Here is a 21,309-nt window from a genome sequence, read left to right as displayed (position 1 = left end):
GTAGCCTCCAATAACCTGTATCGAGGGGATAGCGGTCACTCATCATCCTCTGCACTGGTTCCCGATTACTCGCTCATAAAAGCGCGCCACATTCCCGCAACTGTGTAGCCGCCGACACCCTGCATCGAGGAAATAGCCGTGTTGCCACCGCTGGGAAGACTATAGCTCCCATTATCGCCTGCTCTGACTTCTGATTACTCGCACATAAAAGCGCAACACGCTCCCACGGCGCAGGACGCATGTGGGGACGTTCCAGGCCAAGTGCGGGCCCGACCACATTCGTAGGAGGCCGGGATGGACCCCCCTCTAATGGGATCACCTCATTAAGGTGCAGCAGAATGGGGAAAAAAAGGTGATCCACGAAGCTACAGAGGAGGTAACCATCACTTCATTTTAGCCTAAAGCAACAACTGCCCTGGAAAAGGAGATCGCCCTGACGGAAAGGAGGTTGTCTATGCGGGTTAGGGGGTTGAAAATGGGCTTCCATTGCTATCTGGTCTGAGTGCTATACCTCCATTAGTTGATCAGATCATCGTCTGTGAGCCCACCCACGTGGTTTCGCCCGCATCTTCTTGTTTTATTGCAGGCCAGTCATTCTCCCAGGAAACAGTTTCTGCTGGTAAAAGGAAAAGAGGTCCAACTAAACCTGCTCCAGTTAATATCGCAAAAAAAAAAAAAAAAAAAATTTGAGAAAGGTTAATTCCTCCCAGAGCACAGCATCCAGTCATGCCCCCCACCAGGACACTGCAACGTTGACTTTGAACTGGCAAGAATTCCAAGATAAACTTTACACAGTTAATACAATCCATCTTTTCATGTTTAGATGCTATTGATCGTACTCTTGCTGATCTGGTCGCTAAAAGATCATTGTCACAAACAGCGGGGGCAATTCTGTAGCTTCAGACAATGTATCTTCCAACAATGGGATTACCACATACAACTTGTGCCATGGTTGTCAAAAAACCTTTGCTGTAGACCTCCCATGTTTAGATGTGACCAGTACAGCGAATTTGGCGAACCCAGTAAACCTTGCCACGGTGGCCCCAGACCCCACTGGCTTTTCCATAAGCCGTAGTATGCAGCAGGTGGTTCTTGCAAAAAAAGTAGCTAGTGAGCGTGCAGTTCCAAGTAATAGTACACATAATTTGCACCAATTCCTCCCTATGAAGAGAAGTAAACCTTTGTCTTTGAACTTACCACCAGCGGTATGTCCATTTTCTATAATTATGGTAAATGTTCCATTACTTAGAGTAGATCAACTGAATCAACTCTCCAATTAACAGCCAAGGTCCTGGCACTGGCTGTTGCAAGCTGCTAATATAGGTCACCTCATACAAGTTCATTTGACTATGGCCAGAAGAATTCCCTGAGTTGGGTCTGATTTAAAACCGATTGAAAACGATTGCATTGTTCTTAATTTTGATAATAGTTGGCGGGTAGAGGACTGGTTATGCAAACTACCTGTAGCACCCTCAACACAGTCTCAGATTTATACCGTCCCATTGGGTCTTTTCTATAAGCCACCTTTTAGGTATAAAACCAATATACAAAGCCGGAGTCCTTCTGTAAATATTAATTTAATCAGTACATCTCGGCTGGCCAATAGCAATATATCTATATCAAACAGATTTGCCATACTGGAAAATATGGATTGTTACGGCTGACTTATCCCCTCTAAAAAGCCCCTGCACTCCCCAAAATATTAGTGAGCAGAGTCTCCAATGGACCAATTGATGTAAAAAAAAAACCTAGGCGGGATTTATGGGCCCGACTCTAAAAGGCAATGTATTCATAACCTGCCCAGTGCAACAACTACTAACCATCAAGGGGAGTATGTGTCCCAGTCAGACCAAGTAGAGAATTCACTTCTTTCATGGAACATAGCAGGTTATAGGAACAAAAAAGGAACCTTGGTTTGGCAAAGTGACCTGCAGAATTCTGAACTTATTTGTTTCCAGGAAATTTTTTGAATGGCTATCGCTCATTTTTCACCCCAGCAGTTCCTTTGAACTCAGGTAGAGCAAAAGGGGGCTTACTAATACTTATTGCTAATACCAACTCACTTGAAAAGGTTGTGTTTTTGAACAGCTCACCTCATTTTCATATTCTAATGGCGAAAGGACAGAAGAAGCTAGACCTGCTGTTAATACATTTTTATAACAATAACTTTGCTAACCCAATAGCAGTGGTTGAGGAGTTGGGGAAAACTGTGGAGGAACTGCTTTCTCACCATCCTAGACCACTATTCATTGTCTGGGCTGGAGATTTTAATACACATATTTGTAGGCACACTGATCCGCTTATGTTTGGGGTAATCAACCTAAAGGGCAATCAGAGTTGCCATTTTAACCATCAAAATTATGGTAATGCCCTAAGTAGTTTACTGATCACATGGGAGTTAGAAATTGCACATCCAATACGCACTGTTACCGGCCAAATGGATTCAACCTTCTATCGGACAGGTACCACCTCCACTATTGATTTCATAATCACACCGGTCTCCTCCAGTAGTAGGCCCAAGAAATCTGAGATAAAGAGGACTGAATTTAGAGATCACGCTTTAATACATTGTACTTTTAATTGGTGAACCCTTAAAAAATCTGGAGTTAAATATGCCCCAAAACTGTCCATAACCAGGAAAAATTAGTACATCTTAAAATGGGAGAAAATTAAGCCAAATTTACTATTGAATAATATTGTGTCCTCCATCTTCGGGGAGTTCTGCTTATGCCTAGACCCACTAACCAACGGAAATCAAGTTGTGGGAACTCTCATCAACATTTTAATATCTATAAGAGATCAACTAACTTGCCCAGTTCCTGGTAATAATCCTCTGCCTTCCAGGTGGTTTGAGAAAAACTGCTCTACTGACCTCCGTAAAGCTCTTAAAATGAAACCTAGAACTCAAGATCTTATTAGAAACTTTAGGGCTATATATATAAATCTGCAAAGCAGGTGAGGAAAAGAAAGCAACTTGTGGAAGCCTGGGAAGCCTGATTATGTAAAGAAAGCAAGGCCTTCTGGAAAGTGGTCAATTTCCCATTTTTACAGGGGGAAAGTGGGCCATCATTGGACCTCCATATAGATGCGGAAAGTTGGTTAAATCAATTCCAGAACATATTCCAAAATTGGGCAAATATTAATGTGGAGGTCCCGGTGCAATCCCCTGGTGCTCCTCCAGCATTGGGGTTTTCTATCAATGAAATAAATCTTGCTTTGTCTCAATCGCCTGCGCTCTAAGCTGCTGGTCCAGATGGGGTTCCAATGGATATCTTTCTTGCCAATAAACCTTAGTGGGCCCCGCTCTTGCCCATAACTTTTAATGCCATAGCTGAAGTTGGCCCGTTGCCTACCTGGAGACAATCTCTGATAATTCCAATTTACAAGAAGGGGATGGCTCAGTTTCTGCTAATTATAGCCCAATTTCCTTTTTGGACAGCACGGCTAAACTAATGGATAGATTGTTACTCAACAGGCTGGAGTACTGAACAATGGAGTACAATGCTCTTGCAGAAGTCCAATACACTTTTTTTGAAAAGGGGGGCAACCTAGCCTTAGGTGCAGCCAAATACGCCACTGCAAAGAAAGGCCATTTATATACAGGCTTGATGCATTTATCCGCGACCTCTGACTACGTGTCCCACAGTAAATTGTGGGCCATTATGGAAACAATGGGCGAGGAGTCTTCCATAAGTTTTTCATAAGAGGACTTTATAGAGAAGCAGAGGCAGCAATTCGGTATGGGAAACGGTGAATGTTCTAAAACTTTCAGGATTGAGAAGGGGGTCAGACAGGGCTGTGTCATTGCTCCATTTCTTTTCTAACTATATACAAACAAATTAAATGAGGTGCTGGCGAAAAATGTAAGGACATCCCGGCGGTAGGCTTACTACCTTTGCCCGTCATGCTTTATGCAGATGATGCAGTCTTATTGGCCGGAACTCCAATGGCCTTACAGCTTTCCATAGGGATATACTCTGCCTATATGGCAGAGTTAAGCCTATATGTTAATAAATCCAATACTTTTGTGATGGCTGTGGGCAGGAATAGGAAAAAATTAATAAGGCTCCATATGGATGGCAGAAACATAAAGAGAGCGGAGAATTTTACGTATTTGAGGATTCTTTTTGATGCTTTTCTAAACTGGTCTGAGATGGTGAGTACCAGAGTAAATCAGATGACCAAAAGTATAGCTGCCCTCTGGAAGTTTACTTTAAATTTAGGAAATGAACCGATTAAAGAAATGCTAGAAATGTACTCGGCGAAAACCTGATCTATAGCTACCTCTGGTGCAGCAATTTGGAGCACAACACAACCCGATTCTCTCCAAGTTATAGAGGACAAATTCATAAAAAGATTATGGTCTATCACCGATTCGTGCCGTAATATTATTGTCCATAAAGAATTAGGCCTCCCTTTTATAATCAATACCACTAAAATGGCCCTGTTAATAGCACCGTTAGCGATGTGGAAAAGGAACACGGTCTAACTAAATCACACTGTGTTAAAGGATATTTTATCTTTGGATCGAGCTTCCTTTATTGCCTGGTTGGTCTATGTGAAACAGTCTTTTAGCGAGTTGGCTTTGGCGATATTGTACGATTAACCATCTCAGTGCAAGGCCTTCTCTAAATCTAGATTAAAGGAACTCTTTAATGCCAAATGTACTCAAGAAAGATGGTTAAAAAAAAAGATCAAAGCAAAATTTCAGACACTAGTTACAAGCACTGCCATCTGTGGCATTTGGGCACTTCTCTTATCTCTCTTTTGTTTCTAACACCATGCACCGTTTCGTACTGGAAATGTTTGAATTGAACTTTATTCCTCTAATGGTTGGGTAACCTGCACAAGCATATTCGGTAAATCAGCTGTCCTTGGGACAGTCTTTCCAACCACTCTATCTCTCATATTCTATTCTTTTGCTCCTTTTAGAAGGTTGAGAGGAAAATATTTATCATTCCATTGATGAAGAAATTTACCTTACGGTCGCACAAATAGGCTCTTGCAGTAATACGACACTTGGAATCGCCATACATATGTTTCATGACCGCGTCCTTTTTTACTAGCTGCTTGAAAGGCGTATGCCTCTAGGGGTCTGCTCTAACTGTTTGTAACCGCTTATAGCAGTCTGTGCAAACTAAGTGAGCCAAAGAGTATCGTTTTACATTCCTATCTGTGCATTTTGTTTAATATTTATAGCTACCAGGTTATTATAACAACTTTAAATTGGCTGTTTTTATTTTTGATCATTGCCTTTTAATAATATTTCTATTGGTGCGCTAAGTGGATATTTTAACCATCGAGCTATTGTATATAAATTGATTGGATGTGACGGATTTTTATTGGATGTATACTACTTATGAGTTTATGTACTTTTATGCATTTGTTTTAAAATGCGAAATAAAGTTGATGATGACTGTCAATGTTCTGCATCTGACCATGCTCAAGCGCACCTTCTTGGAAGGGGAAAAGGGGGAGAGAACAGAAATTTGACTCAATGCTGCCCCAGCTAGGTTTGTATGGTTTGTCGCAAAACACATCCATGTGTAATGTCAGCGCTCTAGCTGACTCACGTTGCGTAATGACGCAATGCGCCCCCCGCCATTTTGTGGATGCGCGCGCATCCACAGTTGAGAGGCGCGAGTGCCGGAGCCCGGAGAAAATCGGCTTGGCGCTCTCTGAGCATATTACTTAAGAATAAACCCCTTAAATGCAAAGCTGTGTCCTGTCATTTATGAGGAGCAAAGAAACCTTTACAATGGCGACGAGGTCGGATTAAAGAAGAAAAAAAACGGAAAAAAAAAACGGACACATTGAGCACCGAACCCAGGCAGGTGCAACTACCAGACCACCACAAGGTGCCTGAGAGAGCCACAGTCAAGCCACAAAAGAGGGACATCAGAGAGTGCGACAGAGCCTACAACACCCACATAGGGAGCCAGACAGGGCACACAGAAGGACAGAAAGGGTAAGCAGCGGGGCAAGAACGCAAAGGACACCCCCCACAGCATAATACACCCCAAGGGCAGGAGCACTGGCGACCTCAGGGAAGAGTGAAGGGAAAGAGACAAAAAGTCCCCAACTGCAACCTAGGAAGCAGGAGGAAGACAGCGCACCGGGCAGTCCCAAGGGCCAAAGTGGGACCTTACCACCTGGAAGGCGCGAAACCATGTGCGCACAGGCGTCTTCGGCAACGGCGCCCGTACCATTTCTGCCCAAGCCAGGAGAACCCCTTATGAGGTGGGAAGACTGGAGAGACTACATCGATAACTTTATTGAAGTACTAGAGGATGAAAATGAAGAGAAATTTACAAGTAAAAGGAAGAAACGGATACTGTTACACAACCTGGGCCCGGAGGGGCTCAGAGTATTAAAAAACCTAGTACCCAAACAACGAGCAGATACCGACGACGACGTCTACGCCCATGCAATTGAAGAATTAAATGAACACTACAGACCAGCAGTATGTATCTCAATTGATCGATACAATTTTCAACAGAGAAAGCAAGAAGCTGGGGAATCGGTGGAAGAATATGTTGCGGCATTGAGGAAACTAGCATCCACGTGCAGATAAGATGAGTTCATTAAAGACCAAATCGTGATGCACACCACAAGTAAGGCCGTGCAAGATAAATTATGGGCAAGTGGAGATGCCACGCTGAAAGAATGAAAGAAGTCATGGCAATAGTAAAGAAAGCGGAGTTGGCACGACGATGCGCGGAGGCGGCGAAGAAAGACGTTGGCCAGACCAATGATGAACAGAATAGAAGAGGAGGAGCCCCGAAGAGACAGCAAGAACAAGGGAACCCCACAGAAAGGACCGAACAGGTGGCAGGGAAATCCAGGCCAACCGGGAAAACAGACGGGAAGCAGCAAGAAGGCCTGTTTCCGATGTGGAAGCACGGCACACGAGGCCTAGGACAGGAAATGTCGGGCGTTTGGCGCCAAATGTATGTTCTGCGGGATCGTAGGGCATTACGAGAAGGTGTGCCGTAGGAAGTCAGCCAGGAGTGTGGTGAAATATGTAGACCACGGACAAGAAGACCCAGAGGAGAGCAACCACGAGGAGGAGGACACGGTACTCTGCATCTACAACCAAGTGCTATGCGTGGAGAACAAGAGATCGAGCAAGCCGGTGCTGGACATGACGATTGGTGGAGTGCCGATAAGCATTGTGGCAGATACGGGTTCGCCCTACACAATAGTCCAGAGGGCGGTGTGGAACAAGACATTTAGACCACACTTGGGGCCCAGAGCTAGAGCGGCTGGACATAAGGCCTGTCACATACAATGGAGACCGCATACCCATGGTGGGGTTTAGGCCATTAAAATTCGAATTTAGAGGACGCAGTGCGAACTGCAAACTGTACGTCTCAGAAAAAGGACCATCGGTGTTGGGGTGGTTGGACCAGGGTGACCTGGGCATCAAACTGGATCCGGGAGGAAAGGTTCAGATCTTACTCACCGAACCAGAAGGATGGCCGGACCTGGACAGATGGAAGAGGGAGTACCCTAAGGTGTTCGGAGGCAAAGTGGGTAAACTAGAGAAGTTTGCGCACAAGATTGTACTCAAAGCAGGAGCGTAACCAGTGTCCCACAAGGTGAGGAATGTGCCCCTCGCTGTGAGAGACACGGTGCAGGTAGAACTGCAGGAGTTGGAGAAAAAGGGCATAATCGAACCAATCACGTGTGCCGAATGGCTGGCACCACTAGTGGTGGTGATGAAACCCAGTGGGAAGTTCAGGCTATGCGTAGACCTGCGTGAACTAAATAAGAACATCGTAGTGGAGAAGTTCCCCTTGCCACGGATTGAAGAAATGTTAGCCAAAACAAGAGGAATAAAGTGGTACTCCACCATTGACTTAACCTCAGCATATCACCAGATCGCATTACACCCGGAGAGTAGGAGGCTGACGTCATTCATCACTCCCTTCGGATGCTACCAATTCCGCCGTATGCCGTTTGGACTGGCATCAGCGGCAGCTGTGTTTCAAAAACTGATGCACCAATTGTTCAAGAACATGGACGGCATCCAGTACTTTCAGGATGATATCCTAGTGATGGGGTGGGACAAGATAGACCACGACGCGAAACTCACCAAAGTGCTGAGGGTGCTGGAGGAAAAGGGCCTAACTGCAGAGTGGGAAAAGTGCCGCCTAGGCATGGAATCAGTGACCTACTTAGGACACGAAATTGGAGTGCAAGGAATCACGCTCAAGACTGAGAACGTGAAAGCGATTTGTGACGCACCACCCCCCACCAGCAAGGAAGATGTCAGGTCCTTTTTAGGCATGGCAGAATACTATAGTAAATTTGTTCAACATTTCGCAACAAAAACCCACCACATGAGACAATTAACGAGAGAAAAGACAATGTTCAGCTGGACGGAAGAAGCACAGAGGGAGTTTGAAAGCATAAAGATGGACGTAGTAGGCGCCGTACCCCTGCAAGGTAACGATCCCCAAGGGAGAACAGTGCTCACGACAGATGCCAGTGACAAGGGACTAGGTGCCGTGTTGATGCAGGACAGAGGACAAGGAGTGGTGGAGACATTGAGCTTTGCATCTCGCACACTGAGTGACACGGAGAAAAAGTTCAGCGTCATAGAAAAGGAGATGCTGGCCGTGGTGTGGGCAATGACAAGGTTCCGACAATTTCTATGGGGAACACGATTCCAGTTGAAGACAGAACATAAACCGTTGGTGAAAGTACTCACCTCCAGTGGGCATGCCAGTGCCACACCCAGGATTTCAAAAATGACTTTGAAGCTTTTGGAATACAGATACGACGTGGAATATATTCCGGGCAGTCGGAATAAAGTGGCAGATTACTTGAGTAGGGCGGCAGCCATGGAAACAGAAGAAGACGACAAAGAAGGTGGGGAGGAAATGGTAGCCTTGATGGATGCGATACAAAATGGGATAATGGACGGAGCGTTTGAGCAAATCAAACACTCACCCCCAGTCAACTGATCTGGGTTTAATCCATCACCATTCTTTAGTTCACTCAGCCACCCCAGTTCAGACATGGCTATATGCAAATCAGTCTGACCCTGTGCCTCGTGGGAACAGTCCAGCCCGAATTGCCAAGCCATGTCTTCCCTGGACCGGAAACAAGCATCCTGGGACCGGTTTCGGATTCATAATCCTCATCAGCCAGGCTATCTTGAATCCAGTGGCCAAGTGAACAAGGGACTCACGTCTGAGCATACCCAGCCACACTTAGGGCGAACAAAGCGATACAAAAGGGGATGATGGACGGAGCGTTTGAACAAATCAAACACTCACCCCCAGTCAACTGATCTGGGTTTAATCCATCACCATTCTTTAGCCCACTCAGCCACCCCATTTCAGACATGGCTATATGCAAATCAGTCTGACCCTGTGCCTCATGGGAACAGTCCAGCCCGAACTGCCAAGCCATGTCTTCCATGGACCGGAAACAAGCATCTGGGCTGAGTGAACTAAAGAATGGTGATGGATTAAACCCAGATCAGTTGACTGGGGGTGAGTGTTTGATTTGTTCAAACGCTCCGTCCATCATCCCCTTTTGTATCGCTTTGTTCGCCCTAAGTGTGGCTGGGTATGCTCAGACGTGAGTCCCTTGTTCACTTGGCCACTGGATTCAAGATAGCCTGGCTGATGAGGATTATGAATCCGAAACCGGTCCCAGGATGCTTGTTTCCGGTCCAGGGAAGACATGGCTTGGCAATTCGGGCTGGACTGTTCCCACGAGGCACAGGGTCAGACTGATTTGCATATAGCCATGTCTGAACTGGGGTGGCTGAGTGAACTAAAGAATGGTGATGGATTAAACCCAGATCAGTTGACTGGGGGTGAGTGTTTGATTTGTTCAAACGCTCCGTCCATCATCCCCTTTTGTATCGCTTTGTTTGCCCTAAGTGTGGCAGGGTATGCTCAGACGTGAGTCCCTTGTTCACTTGGCCACTGGATTCAAGATAGCCTGGCTGATGAGGATTATGAATCCGAAACCGGTCCCAGGATGCTTGTTTCCGGTCCAGGGAAGACATGGCTTGGCAATTCGGGCTGGACTGTTCCCACGAGGCACAGGGTCAGACTGATTTGCATATAGCCATGTCTGAACTGGGGTGGCTGAGTGAACTAAAGAATGGTGATGGATTAAACCCAGATCAGTTGACTGGGGGTGAGTGTTTGATTTGTTCAAACGCTCCGTCCATCATCCCCTTTTGTATCGCTTTGTTCGCCCTAAGTGTGGCAGGGTATGCTCAGACGCGAGTCCCTTGTTCACTTGGCCACTGGATTCAAGATAGCCTGGCTGATGAGGATTATGAATCCGAAACCGGTCCCAGGATGCTTGTTTCCGGTCCAGGGAAGACATGGCTTGGCAATTCGGGCTGGACTGTTCCCACGAGGCACAGGGTCAGACTGATTTGCATATAGCCATGTCTGAACTGGGGTGGCTGAGTGAACTAAAGAATGGTGATGGATTAAACCCAGATCAGTTGACTGGGGGTGAGTGTTTGATTTGTTCAAACGCTCCGTCCATCATCCCCTTTTGCATCGCTTTGTTCGCCCTAAGTGTGGCAGGGTATGCTCAGACGTGAGTCCCTTGTTCACTTGGCCACTGGATTCAAGATAGCCTGGCTGATGAGGATTATGAATCCGAAACCGGTCCCAGGATGCTTGTTTCCGGTCCAGGGAAGACATGGCTTGGCAATTCGGGCTGGACTGTTCCCACGAGGCACAGGGTCAGACTGATTTGCATATAGCCATGTCTGAACTGGGGTGGCTGAGTGAACTAAAGAATGGTGATGGATTAAACCCAGATCAGTTGACTGGGGGTGAGTGTTTGATTTGTTCAAACGCTCCGTCCATCATCCCCTTTTGCATCGCTTTGTTCGCCCTAAGTGTGGCAGGGTATGCTCAGACGTGAGTCCCTTGTTCACTTGGCCACTGGATTCAAGATAGCCTGGCTGATGAGGATTATGAATCCGAAACCGGTCCCAGGATGCTTGTTTCCGGTCCAGGGAAGACATGGCTTGGCAATTCGGGCTGGACTGTTCCCACGAGGCACAGGGTCAGACTGATTTGCATATAGCCATGTCTGAACTGGGGTGGCTGAGTGAACTAAAGAATGGTGATGGATTAAACCCAGATCAGTTGACTGGGGGTGAGTGTTTGATTTGTTCAAACGCTCCGTCCATCATCCCCTTTTGTATAGCCTTGATGGATGACCAGGAGAAGGTCATTAGCAACCAAGAGTGGAACGAAGCATATAAGGAAGATCAGGTCATACAGGAGGTGAAGGAGTGCATAGTGAATGGCTGGCCAGACAAGAAACACCATAGCGAGAATCTTCGGAAGTATTATGAAGTCAGGGAGGAACTGTCAATGGACGATAAGGGAGTGTTCGTATACAGGGGAACACAGTCATCCCCCCAGCAGGAATAGTCCCAAGACTGCTGGCGATACTCCACGAAGGACATCTGGGGATCGGAAAAACAAAACTACGGACCAAACAGGGATACTGGTGGCCAGGCATGGATCTGCAAGCTGAACGATACGTCAGGGAATGCATCCAGTGCCAAGGAGCGGACAAAACGCTCAAGCCTTTGAGACCAGCGCTGGGAAAACTTGACTCCCCGAAAAACCCGTGGGAAGAGTTGTCAATTGACATCTTGGGCCCGATCTTGGATGGACAAGGAACCCAGAAGTATGTGTGCGTTCTCATAGACAGGTACTCCAAGTGGCCAGAAGTGAAAGTGGAAGAAGTAATGGACACAGAGACAATTCTAAGGTTTCTGAATGACACGTTCGTGAGAGAAGGCATTCCCAAAACCATTCTGAGTGACAACGGTCCTCAGTTCACCTCAGAAAAATGGACCAAATTCATGGAGAGGAATGGCATCCTCTCCAAACACACCTCCATATATCACCCGGCTGGTAACGGACTAGTAGAACGCTTTAACCGGGTGGTGATGGGATCTGTACAAGCGGCGATAATGAGTGACAAGGACTGGGAGAAAGAAATATGGCAAATAATCTGGGCGTACAAAATCACCCCCACGGGAACAGGGTATAGCCCCTTCCAAATTCTGAGGGGCCGAGATCCCTTCACGAAGGACAACCGAGTGTGGAAAGAGAAAACAGTAACCAGCAAATGGTCTCCGGCAGTGGTTCAGGCGAACTTGGAGAGAGCACAAGCTGTCCTGTCATTTATGAGGAGCAAAGAAACCTTTACAACATGCACCGAACCACAAATCTGTATGTGCATTTCTATGGAAAGAGGTATAATGCAACACTGCAGCACCTGGAGAGGAGGGCACTGTGCGTAAAGTGCTAACTAGTGGTCTCACTCATGCACATCTCATGCATCACAAATTAATCTACCTCTATGACAAAAGTTCTGTTCCAATCATTACGTGTGTCCTCACTGCAAATGAGGTGGATAATCATCACGTTTTCACAATTCTACAAAGAAAAATAAGAGGGTATATGAACATGTTATCCATACCAAAGACGCACATATGAAGACGTCCTCTCAGGTCTCTCGTTCTCCTTTGCTGGGACTCGCCCACTTAGCCCATTCTACTTTATACTTCCCAGACAATCTGTGAAGAAAAGAAAAACAGGAAGAAGAACTTAGGTTTCAAATCATTACGTTCTTGTAGATATTAATGTTATACCAGAGCTCTAACTCACGCTGGTTAGGCCTCTGTTGCCATAAAGTTCCTGTAGAGAACGTCAAAATGTTACTGTTTAGCAGGAAGAAAACTAACTATGGATGTCACTGGAAAAGAATGACCTTCAATCTTCATGCACACTGGGGCACTCACTCTACGGCCATACAATCCCAGGTGCTAATTGTGCACCCCCTAAACATCGACACAGAGTTGTGTCATATTTACCTAGATCTCAATTTGCACTGCATTCCAAGTTTCGGAGTTTTGTGCCAGGTTTTATCTGGTGAAAATCGTGTGGGTAAACAGTTGTATGCATAATTAGCACAGTATTAGAATCCTGATTCGAGTCAAAACTCCCAATTGGCCAACTGGGAACTGGTATGGCCCTTACAATGAGAACCTAATTAGCCAACTAAATATACCCGTTAGTAAGTTGTACCCCTAAAAACAACAGCCCTCTCCTCAAGATTGGAGAGACTGGTAGAGGGGTTGTTCTAATTCAAATATAAACTTTCTCACTTTGGCAATGATGCCCTATGGACTCACAAGCGCTTACACATTTACTTAAAAGATTAAACAATGTTTACGAAAGATCTACGCAATGCTGCACCATGCAGCTTTTTACATACAGCAGTTTAAGCCATCTTTAATGTTTATTATAAGCTGAGAAAAGTGTGCAATGGAACAGTCACTATTTTCCTATCCACCCTAGATGCAAAAAGCATGAACATCAAGTTCCATGCATATGGGCCCTCCACAGGGCTTGGTCGCCCCACTCACTGCTGCCGCTCCTGCCTGCCTTTGCCGCCTCCTGCCTGCAGATTCCTTCGCTCGCTGCCCGCTGCTCCTGGGAATTTCCCGCTGCTCCTGGGAATTTCCCGCTGCCCGCTGCTTCTTGGAATTTCCCGCTGCTGCCTCCCTGCGGCCCCGCCCCCCTGTGATTCCATTCGCCGCCCCGATCCCGCCACCCAGCTGCTCCTCCCTCCCGGCTCCTTACTTAAGAGGACCGTAGGGGACCACAGAGTGTGACCGCTCAGCCCTCCACAGGGCTTGGTCGCCCCACTCACTGCTGCCGCTCCTGCCTGCCTTTGCCGCCTCCTGCCTGCAGATTCCTTCGCTTGCTGCCCTCTGCTCCTGGGAATTTCCCGCTTCTCCTGGGAATTTCCCGCTGCCCGCTGCTTCTTGGAATTTCCCGCTGCTGCCTCCCTGCGGCCCCGCCCCCCTGTGATTCCATTCGCCGCCCCGCTCCTGCCACCCAGCTGCTCCTCCCTCCCGGCTCCTTACTTAAGAGGACCGTAGGGGACCACAGAGTGACCGCTCAGCCCTCCACAGGGCTTGGTCGCCCCACTCACTGCTGCCGCTCCTGCCTGCCTTTGCCGCCTCCTGCCTGCAGATTCCTTCGCTCGCTGCCCGCTGCTCCTGGGAATTTCCCGCTGCTCCTGGGAATTTCCCGCTGCCCGCTGCTTCTTGGAATTTCCCGCTGCTGCCTCCTTGTGGCCCCGCCCCCCTGTGATTCCATTCGCCGCCCCGCTCCCGCCACCCAGCTGCTCCTCCCTCCCGGCTCCTTACTTATGACGCCCCCAGAGCGACCGCGAAGTGGACGCGCGCAGCGGGAGCACCGATTGAGCGCCGAAGGTGCGCCAAAGGTAAGCCCGTCTGCGCCCATCCGCGCCTGGCCCGCGCCCAGCGCCAGGACCCCTGGCGCTCCCCGCCGAGGCAAGACGACCCGACTGACCTACGACGCCGCCACTCTCAACGCACTCAATGCCGGCCGGACCCACGCCTGCTGCCGAGCCACCCCGAGACGCACCCACGGACCCTTCACCTGCTGCACCTGCAAGTTCACCTGCCTCCGAACCTGCCCCGCACCCGCCAAGACAAACACCAGCAGCAACCACCTCAAGTGCATCCTGATCAACACCCGCTCTGTCCACAGACACGCCGTGGAACTCTGGAACCTCCTCGACGCTAAATCACCGGACGTCGCCTTCCTCACGGAAACGTGGATGAACGCCTCCTCTGCACCCGACATCGCCATCGCCATCCCGGACGGGTACAAGATCATCAGGAGGGACCGCATCAACCAGACCGGAGGTGGCATCGCCATCGTCCACAGGAACACCATCCGCATCACGACCGACGCCAACGACTCCTTCGCCGCAGCCGAACATCTCCACTTCCAGATTCACACTGACCCTAAGACGACCCTCAGAGGCACCCTCGTCTACAGACCCCCGGGACCACGCACACAATTCAGCGAAGACATCACAGACTTCATCAGCCCGCACGCCCTCCCCTCCGCTGACTACATCCTCCTCGGGGACCTCAACTTCCACCTGGAGAACAACAAGGACCGCAACACCACCGCCCTGCTGGAAAACCTCGCCAACCTCGGACTCAAGCAACTGGTCAACACCCCCACCCACTACGCCGGCCACACGCTTGATCCCGTCTTCTCTTCCAGCAAGTACATCACCTTCAGCCACGCCACCGGACTCCACTGGACCGACCACAGCTGCGTCCACTTCAGCTTCAAAAGATCCACGACCCACCACCACCCGCAACAGGTACCTCACAGGAATTGGAGCAAGATCACCGCAGACCAGCTCACCACCTCCCTCAGCCAGAGCCCACCCGCCAACACAACGGACCCCAACGAAGCAGCCTGCAACTTCACACAGTGGCTGACCGCCTGCGCCGACGACCTCGCGCCACTAAAGAACCCTCCCAGCAGACCCAGAAGCAAGAAGGCATCCTGGTTCACCGACGACCTCAAGGACTCCAAGAAGACCTGCCGCACCCTCGAGAAAGCCTGGCTCCTCGACCGGACCACCGACAACATGACCGCCCTCAAACACGCTACCCGCAAGCACCACCAGCTCATCCGCACCACCAAGAAGAAATCCCTGAAGGAACGACTGGACAACAACGCCCACGACAGCAAAGAGCTCTTCACTATCGTCAAGGAGTACTCCAACCCCAGCACCGGCACCAACGACATCACTCCGTCACAAGACCTCAGCGACTCCCTCGCCTTGTTCTTCCACCGCAAGATCGCCGACATCCACAACAGCTTCGGCGCCCCACCCATGCACCCAACCGTCGAACCAATGCCCCCCACCGCCACCCTTCGCACCTGGACCACGGTGACCACCGAAGACACAGCCCGCACGATGAACACCATCCATTCCGGATCACCGACCGACCCCTGCCCACACCACGTCTTCAACAAGGCCGACTCCACCATCGCACCCCAACTCCGGAACATCATCAACGCCTCCTTCAACACCGCCACCTTCCCGGAGAGCTGGAAGCACGCCGAGATCAGCGCCCTCCTGAAGAAACCTACAGCGGACCCCACCGATCTCAAAAACTTCCGCCCCATCTCGCTCCTCCCTTTTCCTGCTAAAGTCATCGAGAAGATCGTCAACAGACAGCTGACCGCCTTCCTCGAGACGAACGGATCCCTCGACCCCTCGCAGTCCGGCTTCAGAGCCAACCACAGCACCGAGACCGCCCTCATCGCAGCCACCGACGACATCCGGACCCTGCTCGACAAGGGGGAAACAGTGGCCCTCATCCTCCTGGACCTCTCTGCTGCGTTCGACACGGTCTGCCACCGCACCCTAGTCCAGCGCCTCAGCAACATCGGTATCCAAGAGAAGGCACTGGAGTGGATCATCTCGTTCCTCGCCGGAAGAACACAAAGAGTCCGCCTCCCCCCGTTTCGCTCCGAGGCCACCGAAGTCATCTGCGGCGTCCCGCAAGGATCTTCACTCAGCCCCACCCTCTTCAACATCTACATGAAACCTCTCGCAGCCATCGCACGCCAGCACAACCTCAACATCATCTCTTACGCCAATGACACCCAGCTGATCCTCTCCCTCACCAGAGACCCCGACACCGCCAGAACCTGCCTACACGAAGGGATGAAAGACGTCGCCGAGTGGATGAAGGACAGCCGCCTGAAACTGAACTCGGACAAGACGGAAGTCCTTATCCTGGGATCTTCGCCCTCCGCCTGGGACGACTTCTGGTGGCCCCCAGCCCTAGGCACCGCACCCAAGCCAACCGACCACGCAAGCAACCTGGGCTTCATCCTGGACCCCTCCCTCTCGATGACCAGACAAGTCAACGCCGTCTCCTCATCGTGCTTCAACACCCTGCGTATGCTTCGCAAGATCTTCCGCTGGATCCCGACCGAGACCAGGAAGACTGTCACCCAGGCATTCGTCACCAGCCGACTGGACTACGGAAACGCCCTCTACGCCGGAACCACAGCCAAGCTACAGAAAAGACTCCAGCGCATCCAGAACGCCTCCGCCCGACCCATCCTGGATGTCCCCCGACGCAGCCACATCTCCAGCCACCTGAGGAACCTGCACTGGCTCCCCGTCGACAACAGGATCACGTTCCGGCTCCTCACCCACGCACACAAGTCTCTCCACGACCTGGGCCCCAAGTACCTCAACGACCGCCTGACCTTCTACACGCCCACCCGCCAGCTATGGTCCACCAGCCTCGCCCTCGCAGCCGTACCACGCATCCGAAGAGCCACCGCCGGAGGAAGATCCTTCTCTTACCTGGCTGCCAAGACTTGGAACACCCTCCCCATCCACCTTCGGCTGACCCAGGACCATCTCGTCTTCAGGAAACAACTCAAGACCTGGCTGTTCGAGCAGTAGCATACCCCTCCCCCCAAGCGCCTTGAGACCCTCCCGGGTGAGTAGTGCGCTATACAAATGGCATGATTGATTGATTGATTGATTGATTATGTTCTACGACTGCCCAGTGTCATCAGAATTTTGGAAAGAGGTTTTTAAGATCATGGCAGGCCTCACACAACATTACAATTAAGTACAGGATGTTATAATTATTACCAAAATGTCTCCACTTGCTACTGTTTGTGGCCGTATAAATATGGAACCACCAATCACCATGAGATGAAGTGTCTTTCAAGAAAAATTAATGTAACAATCGGGGAGAAGATGTAACCTTATGGCTAGGGCGGTCGACCTCGAAGCTGGGGAACCGGGTTCGAGTCTCGGGATTCTGGGCAAATCACTTTATCTCCTCGTGCCTAACAAAAATGAATGCGTCCTTGTGTAAGGAAAAAGGTGCTCATTTAAAGCGCTCTGATACCCGATTTGCGTCTAGTTCGCGCTACATCAAACTCTCTAAAAAAACAAACATTCTATTAAACTAATCTCTATAAAGAGAAAATTAAATGGTGACAGGTAGTGGCGCAATAATATCAAATTGTAAAATAATCGTGCACTCCTCAGTACAGTGTAATTATTCACGTTGGATTTGCATACCACTTTTTTACTATTCCTTCTCTGCTATTCCTTAGATTATCATATTACTGCTATTCCTGAAACTTGATTATCCTCTGAACTGACGACATTCCTTTGGTTCTTGTCTTGAGATTTTGATTCAGGCTTTAGGAGGAAAAAGGACAACAAGCTATGTATTTACTGTTAATTTGATTTATTTCCATTACACTTTTATATAGATCGGTGAGCTACTGAAGCGCCTAAACTTCTTATGCGTTTCAAAGTGAGCATCCTCTGATTTGGCCTGGTGTCTGGCTGGGTGGCAACACATCCTGCCTTTCAGTCATTTGGGTTTACTTTCCACCCAGATGGTATTTTACTGACACGCCCAGCAAATGTCAGTAATTGTCAAATCCTAGCAAATAAAGCGGACCACATTTCTGTTTCCTATTTCCGGAAATTGATGAACTGTACCATGCAATATCTAAAGAGCAGCTAACTGTTTCCATCTTTAGCAAAATAACTGGAGCCAAGCAGATAGCCTCTACCGAGGGACAAATACGTGCGGAATCAGACCCAAAAGGGGCAATTCGAAAGAAATCATTCCTACTGTAATGGATTATGTAGCTAATGCACAATTAAAGTTTTTAAGCCCTATTGTCTCATAAAATGCTATAGGGTGTACTTTGCAAAGTCGGGGTTAATGAGTCTCTTAAGTGATGTTGCAACTCTAAGTTGTTTGAAACATAAGTAAGGCTAGCCAATACTCTCTATCAAAATTATATTTCAGACATTGCGACTGGTCGTCATGCTCCTCCTAGCAGCTTGCAGAAGTACCTCCTCTTAGGGTCCGTCACCTTTCAGCGGATGCCCCACCAAGGTTTCTGCCAATATGGGACATTCTCTGTCACTACCAGAGTCCACCAAGTTGTGAGGAATCTTCTCCCTTAACCAGGAGTTCCACATGTTGCGGCAAGTCTGAATACCATTGCATTGGCCCTGCATAAACACCCAGCACTCATGGATTAGGGACCAGAAAATAAATTTGACGAGGCATGTGACAGCAGGCTTAAAATATACCCACTGGATCATTTCTCCACTCCCCTTCCCTTAACAGATGTACGGCATTACGACGCGTACTGTTACAACGCGTGCCGTTACAACGTGGTTTTTTCAACGCAAGTCGTTACCACGACTTGCGTTGGAGGGGGTGCGGACTTAGGAATTTTTTAATTTACTATCCAACACCAGCCTACGTACAGTAGGGAAGGCGTTGGATAGTAAATTAAAAAATTCCTTGTCCTGCAGCGCAAGTCGTGGTAACGACTTGCGTTGAAAAGACCGCGTTGTAACTGCACGGCGGTGTAACAGCCGCGTCGTAAAGGCTGTTCACCTTCCTTAACAACCTACTCCACCATTCCACCTATGAAGATGACATTGAGGAGAAAGAATGCACAAAATATGGCAGATGTCTAATTAGAATTTTAAAAACACCGGGAACAAACTAAATTTAGAAAACTCTAGCTGAGGCAGTCAGAAAAGGGCTAAGGTCTCAAAGATCAATCTTCGACCCTCTTCTTTGCTCACTATACAACACCTCTCCATGTGTCATCTCCTCCTCCTTTCAGCTTCTTATATAAATTCTACTCAGGCAACACCCAATCATCTTGTCCTTTGCAACTTCTATAACTCATACCCAGTCCACCATCTGCGACTGCCTCTCAGTCATCCATCACGGGATTACTTTACAATTGTTCATGATAAACCGTTCCAAAATTGTAGCTTTATACATACACTTCTCTAATGCACCAACCCCTCTTACCACTCTATTTCTCCCTGACTGGTTTCACTTTGCTCCATTATCTGTGTAATCTTGAGCCCATTGCTGAGGATGGAAGCCTTCATCACACTAAAACTACCATACCATGCTTTCAATTAATTACATAGCATATGAAAGGTCTGTTCACCAAGACCATTCAATACAGACAAAACACTCATTAACCCACTGGTCCTTAGTAGACTGGACTACTGTAATTACCTTCCCAAAGTTTCCTAGGCACTCGTAGACAAGGATCTAAACTTTGATACACTGAATGTATTCAACTGTCCTAGGCACGGCTGGCTCACCACCAAGAATAGGGCACTATACAAACTCCTATATCGGCATTCAGATCAATAACCTGCTCCCTAGCTACAGCTTGAACACCTTACCGGAATACACTCCAGCTCAAAACGTTTGCTTGGCCAATCTAAACCTTCAGGCAATACATAATCCACCCTGTGCCACTCCAATTTGTGAATCTGTTGTACCTGTTAGACCTTCTTCACTCTAACTCCTTACCGCCTGTTATTCCGATACAGACCTGCGCCATGTTCTAATTCACACTAAATCCACACTTCTGCTGCAGGCAAGATCAGTAACTATGCGGTCTGATGTATAAACACAAACGGCATGTCTTTCTTAAATTAAATTTGTATTTATTTAGCTAGTAATAGCAGGAGTTCCTTGTTATGCGTTTTCTTTTGGCAATCAGATTCATACACTAGAGCATTTTATCAAGACAAATTGCTGCTTCCTCCAAGTATGTAAACAATCCAGCATTCATTACATATGTACCGGCTCAAGGCTATGTACAACAATTCCTAATAAACCAAACCATTACACTATGGAAAAATATGTATGGTACTCCAAGGAGGTGTGAGAAACGGTAGGAGCAAAAAGGTTGTGTTGGACCTGGCCCTCTTTGTAGGATAACCCCCAAACGTTTTGCCTTCCTCTATTTTTGCTAAATTCGTTTTTTTTGCTGACCTTAGGACTCTGCTAAGCAGTGCTAAATGGCTTGTGCTTTCTCCTTGAAACACAGTAGGATTGGTCTATACCCAAATTACATATCTAATTTACTCATAAGTCCCTAGTAAGGTGGTACTTTTTACATGGGCCCAGGGACTGTAAATTAAATGCTACTAGTGGTTCTGTAGCACTAATTGTGCCACCTACTTAAGTAGCCCTTTTAAACATGTTTCAGACCTGCCATTGCAGCCTGTGTTGGCGGTTTACAGTTTAAACCGCCATTTCGGCCTGGCAAAGTAAACCTTTTGTCAGGCCCAAACGTTCCTTTTTAGGTCTCGTGGCGTTAACCGCGCGAAAGCGCGGTATCGCCAGAGACCTATAGTCAGCGACACAGCTTTCCAGGAGACAGGACCTGGCCGCGCGCATCTCCTGTGCAAGAAAACAATTTGAATGGGCCACGCGCACGAGAACGCGCGCTCCTTTGAACAGGCCACAATTCCCTTGCAATGTGCGCTTCATCGTGATCCTCCCGGGCCATGGTCGGCCAGGGCAACAGCCCCTACGGAGCCCCCCCCCCA

At 48.4% G+C, this 21,309-nt stretch overlaps 1 protein-coding gene across 4 annotated transcripts in view; it reads right to left on the bottom strand.

The window, feature by feature from the left end:
- Positions 1-21,309, bottom strand: part of WIPF1 (WAS/WASL interacting protein family member 1) — a 550,722-nt gene that overhangs the window by 374,356 nt on the left and 155,057 nt on the right. For 2 of the 4 annotated variants that reach the window (XM_078681535.1, XM_078681538.1), the window contains exon 2: positions 12,496-12,592. The exons of the other annotated variants lie outside the window; for them this stretch is intronic. The gene's annotated coding sequence lies outside the window, so the exon portion shown is untranslated. The remainder of the gene's footprint in view (positions 1-12,495; positions 12,593-21,309) is intronic. 4 annotated transcript variants of the gene reach the window in all.

Source organism: Lissotriton helveticus, chromosome 3_1 (assembly GCF_964261635.1).
Source record: "Lissotriton helveticus chromosome 3_1, aLisHel1.1, whole genome shotgun sequence".
Lineage (NCBI taxonomy): Eukaryota > Metazoa > Chordata > Amphibia > Caudata > Salamandridae > Lissotriton > Lissotriton helveticus.
Note: the sequence above shows the minus strand (reverse complement) of the source record. Positions and strands in the feature narration are given on the sequence as shown.